Genomic DNA, 12,006 nt, shown 5'->3' with positions numbered 1-12,006 from the left:
AAGCCAAACAAAGTTGAGACAACTATAACTAAGAGTTATCAACTCTTATACATAAAGTAAAGTTACATTATATACAATAAAGTTCTACAATGGATCATGTGTAGAAGGGGCCCTCTACATGGGCTAGTATGATGTCCTGGGAAGGTACACTTAAATTTAGAACTAAAAAATATAAGCAAAGTGTGCCCAGTGAAAGCACTGGGGGAAAAAATCTTCAAGTTAAAGAAGATACTTAGGGTACTGAAGAGATAAAAGTGTCTGACAGGGAGAATATAAAGGTGTCAAGAGTCAAATAAGGCTTGGAGGTCACAGAGGGTCAACTAGGCCAAGGGGAAAATCTCTGAGATTTTATTCAAGTGTAATAAGAAGCCATCAAAGCATAAAATGATCTGATCAAAATGTTCTATGTTATTCTTGCTGCTCCGTTAAAAATAGATGCAAAGAAGGTAAGTGTGTACACTGGGAGAGGGCTACTACAGTATTTAGGGACACTTAAAAGGTGCCTCTGGGTGGGGCAGTAGCCTGAGGCAAGGGCAATGGACTCACAGCTCGGAGAATGGACCTTAGATGAACTCTGCAAAGGACCAAGAGACCTTGATCTAGGACTGCCTGGGAAGGGTGGGTGGAAAGAAGTCCAAGCTGCCTGTCCTAAGAGATGGATAGATTATCAGCCACTCTCAGATGTCATGACCCAAGTATTGTCGATCCTGCCCCCCCCCCCCCCCGTATTGTCAGGATTCTGCTTTGTCCACAGTAAGGCATCAGAAGACTGGTAGGGATCCAGCTAGGGCCAGAGACAAGATCTGCCACTGAAAATTATGCGCATGGAACCACTTAAGATCTTTGTGTTCTGGGCTGGAGAGATGGCTCATCGGTTAAGCACACTAGCTGCTCTTCCAGAGAACCAAGAGTTCAGTTCCCAGCACCCACATGACAGCTTACTTGTCATGCGGTTCCAGGGATCTGACAACCTCACACACATACATGCAGGCGAAATACTAGTACACATAAAATAAGTCAAAACAGAGATCTTTGTATTCATAAATTAAAAAAATTTTTAATCATAAACAAGAATGAAAACAGGGGTAGGAAGTGAACAGAGGGTGTCGAGAAGGGCAGTCAGGAGAGGAGATGCTGAGAACAGAGCCCTGGGGCCCTCAAGCACTTAACAGCGAAACGAAGGGGAAGGGGACAGGCTAGGGCAAGCTGGCAGAAGGGAGGATCTGGGGCACTCAGGGAAAGATACAACTCCAGGACAGAGCTTTCTAGAAGACACTGCAAGGCAAACAAAACCTGCTAGAGCAGCCCTGGATGGACTGCAGAAGGAAAGGGTGCCTGCTTTTTAGGGGCACCGCTAAAGTCAGAACTTCCGAGGAGGAGATTCCTGTGATGGGAATTGGGTCCCTGGCTGAAAGGGGATGAGGTTCAAAGCAAAACAGGGAGACTGTGAAATAAGAGGGCGGACAAAGACTGTTCTCAAAACCTGCTGGGTAAGAAATGCCAGGGACATCTAAGGGGGTGATCACAGGACCCAGGAGGAAGCGCGGCCCTTCAAACCCTGTAATGCTCCTTCCTCTGTGTGAGGAAAGGGACAGAGGTAGCAGAACACAAACAAATGAGGGCCATTCACACACTTTCTTGACCTTCTCTTTACCCCCAGCCCAGGTGACCTCCACTCAGCACCTGCTGTTTCCCCCAAGCTCGGCCAAAGGGACCCCAGGCAGGCGGGACCGTGCTGTGCCACTATCAGTAGGTTCCTCCAACAACCTGTGGGCACGGCTCACGGAAGGGCCAGCCACGGCGCGGTTTGCTCAGGTGCAAGACCCAAAAGGTCCGCGCACCGCTCACCTGCTCCACCGCCGCGCCACCTCCAAGCCCGCGGCCGGCCTCTGCACTCCTTCCCGGGGAAGCGACTGCTCCCTTCCCTTCCTCAGCCTGGCTCTGGCCAAGCCGGGCAGCCTGCGAGCCCCAGGACAACCCGCGGGAGAGCGGCTCCCCACTCCTCCAGCTGTCCCAAGGAGACCGGCAGACGCCCGGCGGCCACCGCCGCCGCCGCAAGCTGTGTTCCCTCCCCTCCACAGCGCACACCCTCCGGGCCGCCCGAGTGCCTCGCCGGCTTTGTCTGCGCCGCCGCGCGGGGCGTCCGGGGGATGCGGCCCGGACCCCGGGGTCGCGGCCAGCCCGGGCAGCCTCCTCTGCCCACCGCCCGCCGCCGGCCTCCATCGGGAGCCCCTCGCCTACGAGGCTCGGTGGCTGCCTGCGCCCGGGTCGGGGAGGCCGCGCCGTACCTTTCCCTGCGGAGCCGGGGAACGTCTTCGCGAGCGGCCTCGGCCTCTCCGCCTCCCCTCCTCCGCAGCCACCGGGCTTCCTCCTGCAGCCGCCGCCGGGACCGTAGGGCCGAGCCAGCCGCCGGGGCCTGTGCGGGGGCCCCGCTCCGCCTCGCGTCCCCGGCCCACCCCGCCTGGGTGCTCCGCCCCGGGCCCGCCCACTGGGGGCGGGGAGCCCGAGGCCACCCAGCCTGGAGTTGCCTGCGGCACAGCCACCTGCGCTCCCCTATCTCGCAAATGGGACGCCTCACCCACCTATCCGCCCAGGAACAGAGCCAGCCCCGCGCCGCCCCGCCCTGCAAAGCCCACGAGGTTTTCCGGCACTGTCAGAGCGCTGCGCCCGCCCGCCTCAGTTTACCCAGACTCTGCCGCCCTTTTGAAAAGAAGGGAGGAAGGGTCCTTCTTGTCCTGAGCTGTCTCTCCTCCTGCAGGTCTCAGGTGAGTGCCCACGGGAACCAGGAACTTCAGGTGAAAGGAAAAGAATGCTCTCACATCCTCTCAGTGCCCGGCCCATGTCCTGAATTGGCCCTTTTCATTTCCCTAGTAAAATCCTCAAACTTTTAATAAAAGCCAACGTTAATACTAGCTGGCACTTTTTCCTTTTTTTCAAAAACAAATTATAATTGTTTAGAAATTATTTTTAGCGGACGATGGTGGCACATGCCTTTAATCTGGTGGTTCTCCAGCTTCCTAATGCTGACACATTTTAATAGTTCCTTGTGTTGTAGCGACCCCAAACCATAAAATTATATCATTGCTACTTCATAACTGTAACGTTGCTACTGTTATGAATTGTAACATAAATATCTGACATGCGACCCCTATGAAAGGTCGTTGGAATCCTAAGGGATAGTAACCCACAGGTTAAGGACCACTGCAGAATCCCTGTGGAAGCAGGTGGATCTCTGAATTCAAAGCCAGTCTGGACCACAGAGTAAGTTCAGGACAGCCAGGGTCAAACAGAGAAATCCTGTCTTGAACCACCCCCACTGCACCCCCACACACACATACACAAGAAAGAAAATTATTTTTTATTCATCTCTGCACCTCCTAATCGGTTTTTCGTATGTTTTGTTGGTACTACACCAGGTCAACACTTGGTCGGAGGGAATGCAAACCCTTGGTGGCAGCAAAGGCCCTACACTGAGCTGTGTCTCAGGAGGGTGCTCTTCCTTAATGTCAACCTGGAGCCAGGCAATGCTGAGCACAGGCTGCTATGGGTTCAGCCAGGGGAGATACTGGATATGGATCACATTGATCCCAGCCTCAGAAGGCCATGTCAGGAGGGCCACAGAGTTCAAGGCTAGCCTTGGCTACATACCAACCTCAAGGCCAGGCTGAGCCACACAGTGAAAGCCTGCCTCAAAGAAGCAAGGAGTAGAGATGTGGCTCAACAGCAGAGCACTTCTCAACATATCCAAGGCTCTGGGGCCAATCCCCAAAACTGAATTTAAAAATTATATTAAAGGCCTGGAAAGAGAGGTAGCCCTGCAGAAATGGCTCTGATGGTCCCAGCCAAAGGGAACCACCTAGGAGCCAACTTGAGTAGGGGACAAATGAATTTCAGGTGAAGTTTCTTCTCATCAGAAAGGGTCTAGTCATTCACCAAACTCAAAGTCCCTCTTCCCATCCCTCTTTAAAACGCCACACACTCCTGGGGTTAAACTCAGGTACACATCATACTCTCCTCTGTGACTCTGTCACCCTCCACCAAAGAATGGAATGGCTATGGGTGACTTTAAGGGCTAAAGCCCTTGGGTCAATTCTGCCTCTCTGTACTTGGTCTTAGGCAAGTTACTTAGTGTCTTCTTGTTTCCGTTCCCTCCTCCTTAATAAATAATACCTGCTCCAAAGGGTTGAATTACACAAAAATATTAATCTGATCTGTTTAGAAAACTATTCAAATCGTTTTTGTGCAAACAAGCAGATGAATTTAGTTACTCATATAACAGAAAAGCCCAGCAGTATAACTGACTCCGTATGCAAAGGCTCATATAAATAAATAAATAAATAAATAAATAAATAAATAAATAAAAATTCAAACCTGTTCTTCACAATGAGAACATGTTTTCAGCAGCTCTGAGCTCCATCCCCACAGGCCTCATCCTCATTTCTTTCAGTAAAATAGTTGGCTCTGACTGGTTCATATGTCATCCCGAGGCAGTCACTGAGGTGAGGCCTGGAGCCAGGCCATCTATTGTAAGCTATATGGATAAAGAGTGAAGAAGAAGAATTACAGGGCTCTGTTTACTACCAGAAGGTGAGTGGCCCCAGAGCTGTGTGTGCCAAGCTTGTACTAAGTTCCCCTCCAAAAGCCATTAAAGATACACATGTTCCAAAATGAAAAAAAAAAAAAAAGATACACATGTTCCAATTGAAACAGATAAGAAAGATCCACCTCTTCCTGGGGCACTGCAGGTGTTAAGCATTGTTAAAACTGTTTTTAAAGTTGCTATTACTAGCTGGACATGTTGACACATGCCTTTAATCCCAGCACTCCAGAGGTAGGCAGATCTCTGAGTTTGAGGCCAGCCTCAAACTGCAGAGCAAGTTCCAGGACATCATGGACTATACAAAGAAACCTTGTCTCAGGAAAAAAAAAATCACTATTAGTGATGCTTTTAAGTTCTTGTTGAAAGTACTACTGATATTTGTGTCCTTGTCAGAAAGATGTTGGGGAATGGGGAGATTTTTCTCCCTAATTAGAAATTATTGGATTCTGTCTCACTGGCTTCATTACTTTGAGCAAAAGGCTGCCAGTCTAGCATCCAACTAGACTACTCTTGGGCCAGTTGAGCTGTTTGGAACACTGCATGGACACAAAGAATGCCCTGGTTTTTCTGTCTCCTGAAGGCACAAACTCAGGCAAGATTGTTTCCGTTTGTAGCAGACTTTTTGCTATCAGAAGCCCAAATGAACTCAGATGATCCTATAACCATCTCCACCCAGGACAGAGGGAACACACTTCCCCTAGTGGCCTAGCAGAGGCACTGTCATGGCCTATATTAGACAAAAAATATTCATTTGTATTATGTTAAGTGTGCTACCATTGGTGAAGACACGAAGCATCATTTATGCATGAGACATGCTGTCATTGGTCCGAATGTTGTTCTTCTAGCTAGAGACAGATTTGGTTCTTTGTGCATCATCTGAGAAATGCCCTCTTGTGTTCCCTCCACTGGTGTGGCAGCATTAAACTCAGTAAGAGGCGTCTCTCAAGTGATTTTGTCTACTTTTAATGGCAGTGAGAGAAGCAGTAGGCACAGTAGGAGGTGGTGATGGTAACACTGGAGCAGTAAACACACACACACACACACAGCTCGGTTTTTAACCAGCCTTGTGGCTGGGCTCTCCTAAGCCTCCTGCAGCTAGCATGCTGTTTCCTTTACTCCTGGCTCAACACTGTAAATCTGCCCTTGGCTTAGTTACCCGGTTACCTTCTCCTGGCTCAACACCCTACATCTGCCCTCAGCTTAGCTGTGTTTCTAATCTCCTGCCTGGGGAAGGGACCAATGGCCACTCCACCTGAGATCTATCCCTCCAAAGCACGGCGAATTCCCTTTCCCCACCTGTGTCCCTAACCATCAGGAACCTAGAAGACTCACCTCTTCTGCCCAGCCATTAGCCACTAGCATCTTTATTGATCGATTAAAAACCAATTGGGGAACAGGACCTTCAGAGTTCACATGTAAATTCCTAATCAAAGCATCAGAACCAACCCCTACACATAGGTATGCCCTCCTCTTATTTTATTTTATTTTGCTTTTAATTAATTCCGTAGGTAGTCAAGTTGACCACCAAAAAATAGGCATCCCAATACTCGCAAAAATGTCCCCAATGCAGTGGGCTGGCAAAAACAGTAACACGAGGGGATCCAAAAGCTACCAAAGATCACAAGGGGAAGAATTACCTGTGATTTCTATCTGGTAAAACAAAAGGACTCTGAACTGGATGACTGTAGCACAGGGTGCCAGAAGTTTTAGAATATCTGTGTTTGAGTAACTTCCCACGCCACAAATCCTCCACATCTCTGCTTCCAAGCCAGAACTGCTTTTTCCAAGGCTCCTTTGCAGCTATGATCACCTGATACAGACCCTGCCAATGAGATAAATCACTGGATGTTTGTATGTAAAAGGAACTAATCAGGAGCCAGGAAACCCAGCATCTATTCAGACGAAGAGCAGCAAGGTAGAAATGGTGGCTTTAGGGACAATGGGGGGAGAGGTACCGGAGCACTTGCCACAATACATGGAAATGCTCTTTTGGAAGTCTATGACCACGTAAGTCCTCCAAAACCCAGTGGCTTATGAAAAACTCTTTATTTCTCACAATTCTTTGGGCCAACTAGACCCAGCTGGGCAGATCGGCTGCCATATGGTATCAATTGAGCACAGCAAATGGAAATCTTGCTGCAGCCTCATAGGACATGTCCAGCAGAATAGCTTACACTTCCTTATAACATGGCAACCTGGTCTCTCCCTGGATGAAACAGAAGCTGCCAAGCATCTTAAGACATAGGCCCAGGTGTGCCAAGTAATCATTTCTAGCGCACTGTATGCCAAAAGTCAGAAAACCAGCTAGGACTCCAAAAGAAAGGTAATGGAGGGAGGAAAGAAGGGGAGAAATGATATAATTTATTATAATCTCAAAAAGAAAAGAAAAGATAGAAAGAACCAAAGCACTTGTAGTAGAACTGAGCTTTTTCTAGGGCCACAACTACGAATTAGCACAGATTTGATGGTTTACAAAACAAAACTCACTGTCTCAGAGCTGTGGCAGGGAAAGGTCCAGAATCAGGGTGTCAGCAAGACTCGTTCCTTCAAGGATGGGGGACCTACCCCACACTTCCCTTCTGGCTTCTAGAAGGTGCGGGTAACCACGGTCTTCCCATGACTTCCAGATCCATCTCCTTGGTCTTAGCTATCATCTACAATGGCCATAATAACTTCATTTCACTTTGATTATGTCTGTAAAGAATAGGGCATAGTGGTACATACCTTTAATCCCAGCACTCAGGAGGAAGGCAAAGACAGGTGAATCTCTGTGAGTTCGAGGACAGTGTGGTTTACATAGAAATGTCCACCATAGCCAGGGCTATGTAGAGAGACCCTGACTCAAAAACATGTGTGTGTATGTATGTATATGTATGTATATATATTTCCAGAGAATATATATTTCCAAATATATATGTATATATATATATGTATGTATGTATATATTTTTATATATATTTTTCCTAGGGATTAATCTTTTTTAATTATGCCAAATACTGTCAGACTTGAAAGTACTGGAGAATAGGATTCCAACATACCATTTTTGGGAAAGCACAGTCTGTCATGTAACAAGTATGGACAGAGAAGTAGCAAGAAGCCTTGGCAGCCATCTTTGCAGTAATTGACAAGAGAGAAAAGTTCCCAAGAGATACCTTGCTCTTATCTTCAGGAACAGATTCCTGGGGCAGGTAGGTTTAAATTAAGACCAGGAACTTTACAACCAACCCGAGCAAGCAATACCAGCAGCAGCCCCCTTGTTTACCGACTGTTTCTTCTCTCCCACCAGAGGAAGCAGAAGAGAGACACCGAATGGATTTCCCCTCCTAAAAGGAAGTCAGGACAGTTTGACATTTCCCCCTTCCTACGTGGTGCACAACCAGGTCAGAAAACCAGTGGTCTGCAAAGCTCTGGATGACTGTGGGAACCCCAAACCTCCCTCAGATTATTCAAAGCCTCTCACCTCAGTTATTTGCTTACACAAGTGTTGTTTGTGTCCTGGCTTTTTGTCCAACAATCTTTGTTTATTCAGACCCTTGTACTCAGAGTTTAGAAATTTGGTCTTGGGCAAAAATCACGCCTCCTTGTAAATGGCGGTCACCACCACCATCTATAGTTCCATGGGCATGTCCTCTTCCTGCCACCTAACCAGAAATTTTCATCCACTTACAGCCTAAATCGTGGCTATTACTTGAGATTTGGAGGGGAAAAAAAAAAACCTAAACCAGGGACTAGAGAGATGGCTCAGTGGTTGAGAACAGTGGCTGCTCTTCCAGAGGACCCACATTCAATTCCTAGAACCCACACGGCAGCTCACAATTCTAGTTCCAGGGGATCTGTCACACACACACATAGACATATATGTAGGCAAGACACCCAATGCACATAAAATAAAAATAAGTAAATCTTTAAAAGAAAAACAAACTAAAAAAACAAAATTAAAAACAAAACTAAGGAGGGTGCCTCAAATCACATTAATTAAAAGAGACTCAATCAAGGGGAGGCAGACTGAGAGAGGATATGGGGAAGGCACTCACTCCTTCGGCTCCTTTATTCAAATGTACCCAACTACCTCAAAAGAAATAGACACGTGGAATGAGAGGCCTTTCGATGTTCCCGCACCACACACAGCTTTTCTCACTGCTGAGGTGTCCCCCACTTTCTGAAGAGCTGTGCAATGTGCACTCGCTCAGGAGGTCTGTTCTGAGTCCTAAGCCATGCCCACCCAGCACGCTGGGCCATTGACGTCATCAGCACAGCTGACCGTCCCAGACATGGGTGCATACAGAACACGGAACATCCTAGGCTCCGGTGAAACAAACAAATCTGGTCATGGTGTGTGTCAGCATCCTGACGCGTCCCACACGTGGGGGTCTTGTTGATGAGAGGCTCGCACCACAGCCTGTGTGTCAGTACGGAGTAAACAGGATGGGCCGATGCCTGTGCCACACACCAACTAAACAGGAAAAGAAGTACTCAACCCACACGAGGCCCGCCTGCGGCACTCAGTCATGGAGGAGAGGGGAGAGAAGAGGACAGGGGAAATTTCGGGGCAGGTAGTGGGTGGGGTGGGTAGTAGTAACCGGAAGAGAATGAAGGCAGAGACAGTGGAGAAGTCAGACAGGGACAGGTAGGTGGGATCCCAAAACCAAGTCTTGGATGTTGTGACTGTACTTGCTGAGCTCCTCTGTCTCTTGCTGGTGACTCGAGCCCTGCCACTGGGTCCCAAAGTCTGACCTTCTATCCCATCCCTGTTGTGTTCCTTGTCCCCTGGAGACCCGTACATGTCCTTCTCCCACCCTTTGTCAGGCCTCCCTCAAGCTTGAGAGCATCCTGAAAGTCCTCATCCTCAGGACTTCTCCCTTTGGTACCGAAAAGTCTCTCCCAGGGTTGTTTCCAGGTTGACTTTGGCACCATTTTGGATGTCTCCTTGGGTTACACGATGTCTCCATTTTCATATAGGTGCGCTGAACCCTTTGTCAGTCTGCCCAAAGCCACCAGCAAGTTAGAACAAATTTCACCTCCTGAGCTTAAGTTTCAACCCTCATCTGATTTTCTGTGGCCACATCTAGGTGATCTTTTTTGGCTCACTGCCCCTGATCTTGGTGATAATTTTGCTTTGATGGGAGCACCAGCAGGCTCGTGACTCAGGTAGGAGGATGGGGCTGTCAACTTCCTGGGAGAAGCACTTACCCATAAACAGAGCATCATGTGAGTCACCAGCAGGACCGGGAGACTCTGAATCATCCTTGAATTTATTTCAGCGGAGAAGGAAGGAGAGCACTCCTGGAAGATAAGAGCCTGTTCGTTGCTCTTTCCCCAACAGCACTGAAAGTTGGAACTGAGCCACGTAGGAAGGTGGATCAGGCCCCAAGAAGGCCCTTGTGGCTATCCTGAAAGGAGAAACCTGGGGAGGAAGGATGGTCCGAAGTCTTTCAAAGCACAGTGGGTCAGGGCAAAGAGCAATACATAGCATTCAACATTCAAATTCAGACTCAAGAGATGTATAGAAGGATGCATTTGAAAAATGTTACTTGCCTTGCAGTGTGTGTGTGTGTATGTGTGTGTGTGTGTGTGTGTGTGTGTGTGTGTGTGTGTGTGTGTGTGTGTGTGCTCCATTAGAAAGATTTGTGTTGGGCTGGAGAGATGGCTCAGTGATTAAGAGCACTGACTGCTCTTTCAGAGGTCCTGAATTCAATTCCCAGCAAGCACTTGGTGGGTCACAACCATCTGTAATGGGATCAGATACCCTCTTCTGGTGTCTCTGAAGAGTGCAAATGGTGTACTCATATACATAAAATAAATAAATAATAAAATTTTTTAGAAAGAAAGAAAGACAGACAGATTTGTGTTGTGATCATAAAAAGAGAAAGAGCTATAAGAATATGTTCTGGCCTGGCAACAATTTGAGAATCCCTTTAAATGGCACTCTATTCTGCATGTAGATTTGTAGATCAGTAGGGGGGCAGAGCACCAGAGCTCAGAGCACTAGGAAAGGCTGCCTGGGAGGACAGCTGCCCTGCTTGCCTGGACTTGCTCATGCATATGCCCTTGGCTCCTTCCCCCTCATTGAGTGCTTCTAAACTTTCAGAAACACTGGAGGGCTTGTGAGACTCTGGGCAAACCAGGCTGCACCCACACAGTTTCTGGTTCAGTAAGTGGGGGAGGGGCCGTGGTCTGCATTTCTGAGTTCCCAGATGCTGTTCATACGGCTGGACCGTGAGTTCACCTTGAGAGACACAAGTGCAGGTGACCCTCGACCTCTGCTCTCACGCACCCCTTAGCTAAGGACCAGGGAGGCTGCTTTATATTCGGGCCTCCAGGCTTTCCAGAGCACTGCCCCTTCGGCCCCTTGCCTTCTCCTGGGAGCTGTGTTTCTCAGTCTCTAGCGTTTAGAAGCCTCTTAGATCCCCTATCCTAGCCATCTGGTGACCCAACTTTACACCCCACTGAGAAAACAGAAGCCAATGTTAGCCTTTCTATTGTAGTGTTAAACATCATGACCAAAAAGCATCTTATAACTCTCAGGCCCCCATCTCTGAGGGAAGTCAACCCAAGACCATATGCCCAGGGGTGGCAGCAATCCCAGTATGCTAGACCCTCCTACACGAATCATTAATCAAGAACTTGTCCCACAAGCTTGCCCATAGAGCAATCTGATGGAGCCATGTTCTCAACTGAGGTTACATCTTCACGGATGAGTCTTGGTTTGTGTCAAGTTGACAAAAATCAAGCAGTGCAGACGTGAGCTTCTTGTTAGCACATCTCCAGCCTCACCCATGTCAGGACCGAAGTCTTCTGGAAAGCACGGGGTGCCCTGCTTCCACCGAAGGTCCTCACACCAGTCATGTCCCTCCTTCAAGTTCCCCCCCTCTCCTGTTTAGTCCGCCATTCCATGTGCACAAAATCTCATCTAAAAATAACAAAGGGTGGGAATGTAGCTCAGTAGTAGAACACGCCTGCATGTCATGCACAGGGAATGTAAATCAAGAAAAAAATACCCGAGACCACACTCAACCTCAGACTCCAGCTGCCACACCCCCTCCCCCCAGTTCACAGCAGAACTTTCTTCAAAGTGTTGTTGGGGGTTCCCTTCACAAAACACCCAACAATCTCACATGGCCACATCTGGTAACTGTTGCCTCTGTGGCTGCCTTCCACAGGGAAGGCTTTCTGCTTGTGGCTAATTTTAACCTTATACTTTCCTGTCTTCTGCTTACCCTCCTGGACACCAGCGGCTCCGTGCTATGGGTAGATGCTGACCACCAACATGCTCCCGACATGCTCTCTGACCTCACGGCTCCAATATGGCACCTACTAAGTCTTGTTTTGTTTTTTGTTTTTCGAGACAGAGTTTCTCTGTGTAGCTCTGGCTGTCCTGGAACTCACTTTGTAGACCAGGCTGGCCT

At 48.3% G+C, this 12,006-nt stretch overlaps 1 protein-coding gene across 4 annotated transcripts in view; it reads right to left on the bottom strand.

Moving 5' to 3' along the window:
- The window catches only part of Smox (spermine oxidase), a 34,254-nt gene extending 31,791 nt beyond the window's left edge, over window positions 1-2,463 (bottom strand). For 3 of the 4 annotated variants that reach the window (XM_021192230.1, XM_021192232.1, XM_021192240.1), the window contains exon 1: window positions 2,289-2,463. The gene's annotated coding sequence lies outside the window, so the exon portion shown is untranslated. The remainder of the gene's footprint in view (window positions 1-2,288) is intronic. The other variant, XM_029536721.1, reaches the window with a different exon arrangement.
- Window positions 2,464-12,006: the final 9,543 nt, after the last annotated feature.

The sequence above is a fragment of the Mus pahari genome, chromosome 3 (assembly GCF_900095145.1).
Source record: "Mus pahari chromosome 3, PAHARI_EIJ_v1.1, whole genome shotgun sequence".
Classification (NCBI taxonomy): Eukaryota; Metazoa; Chordata; class Mammalia; order Rodentia; family Muridae; genus Mus; species Mus pahari.
The sequence above is the reverse complement of the archived record's forward strand: the minus strand, read 5'-3'. Positions and strand labels throughout refer to the sequence as shown.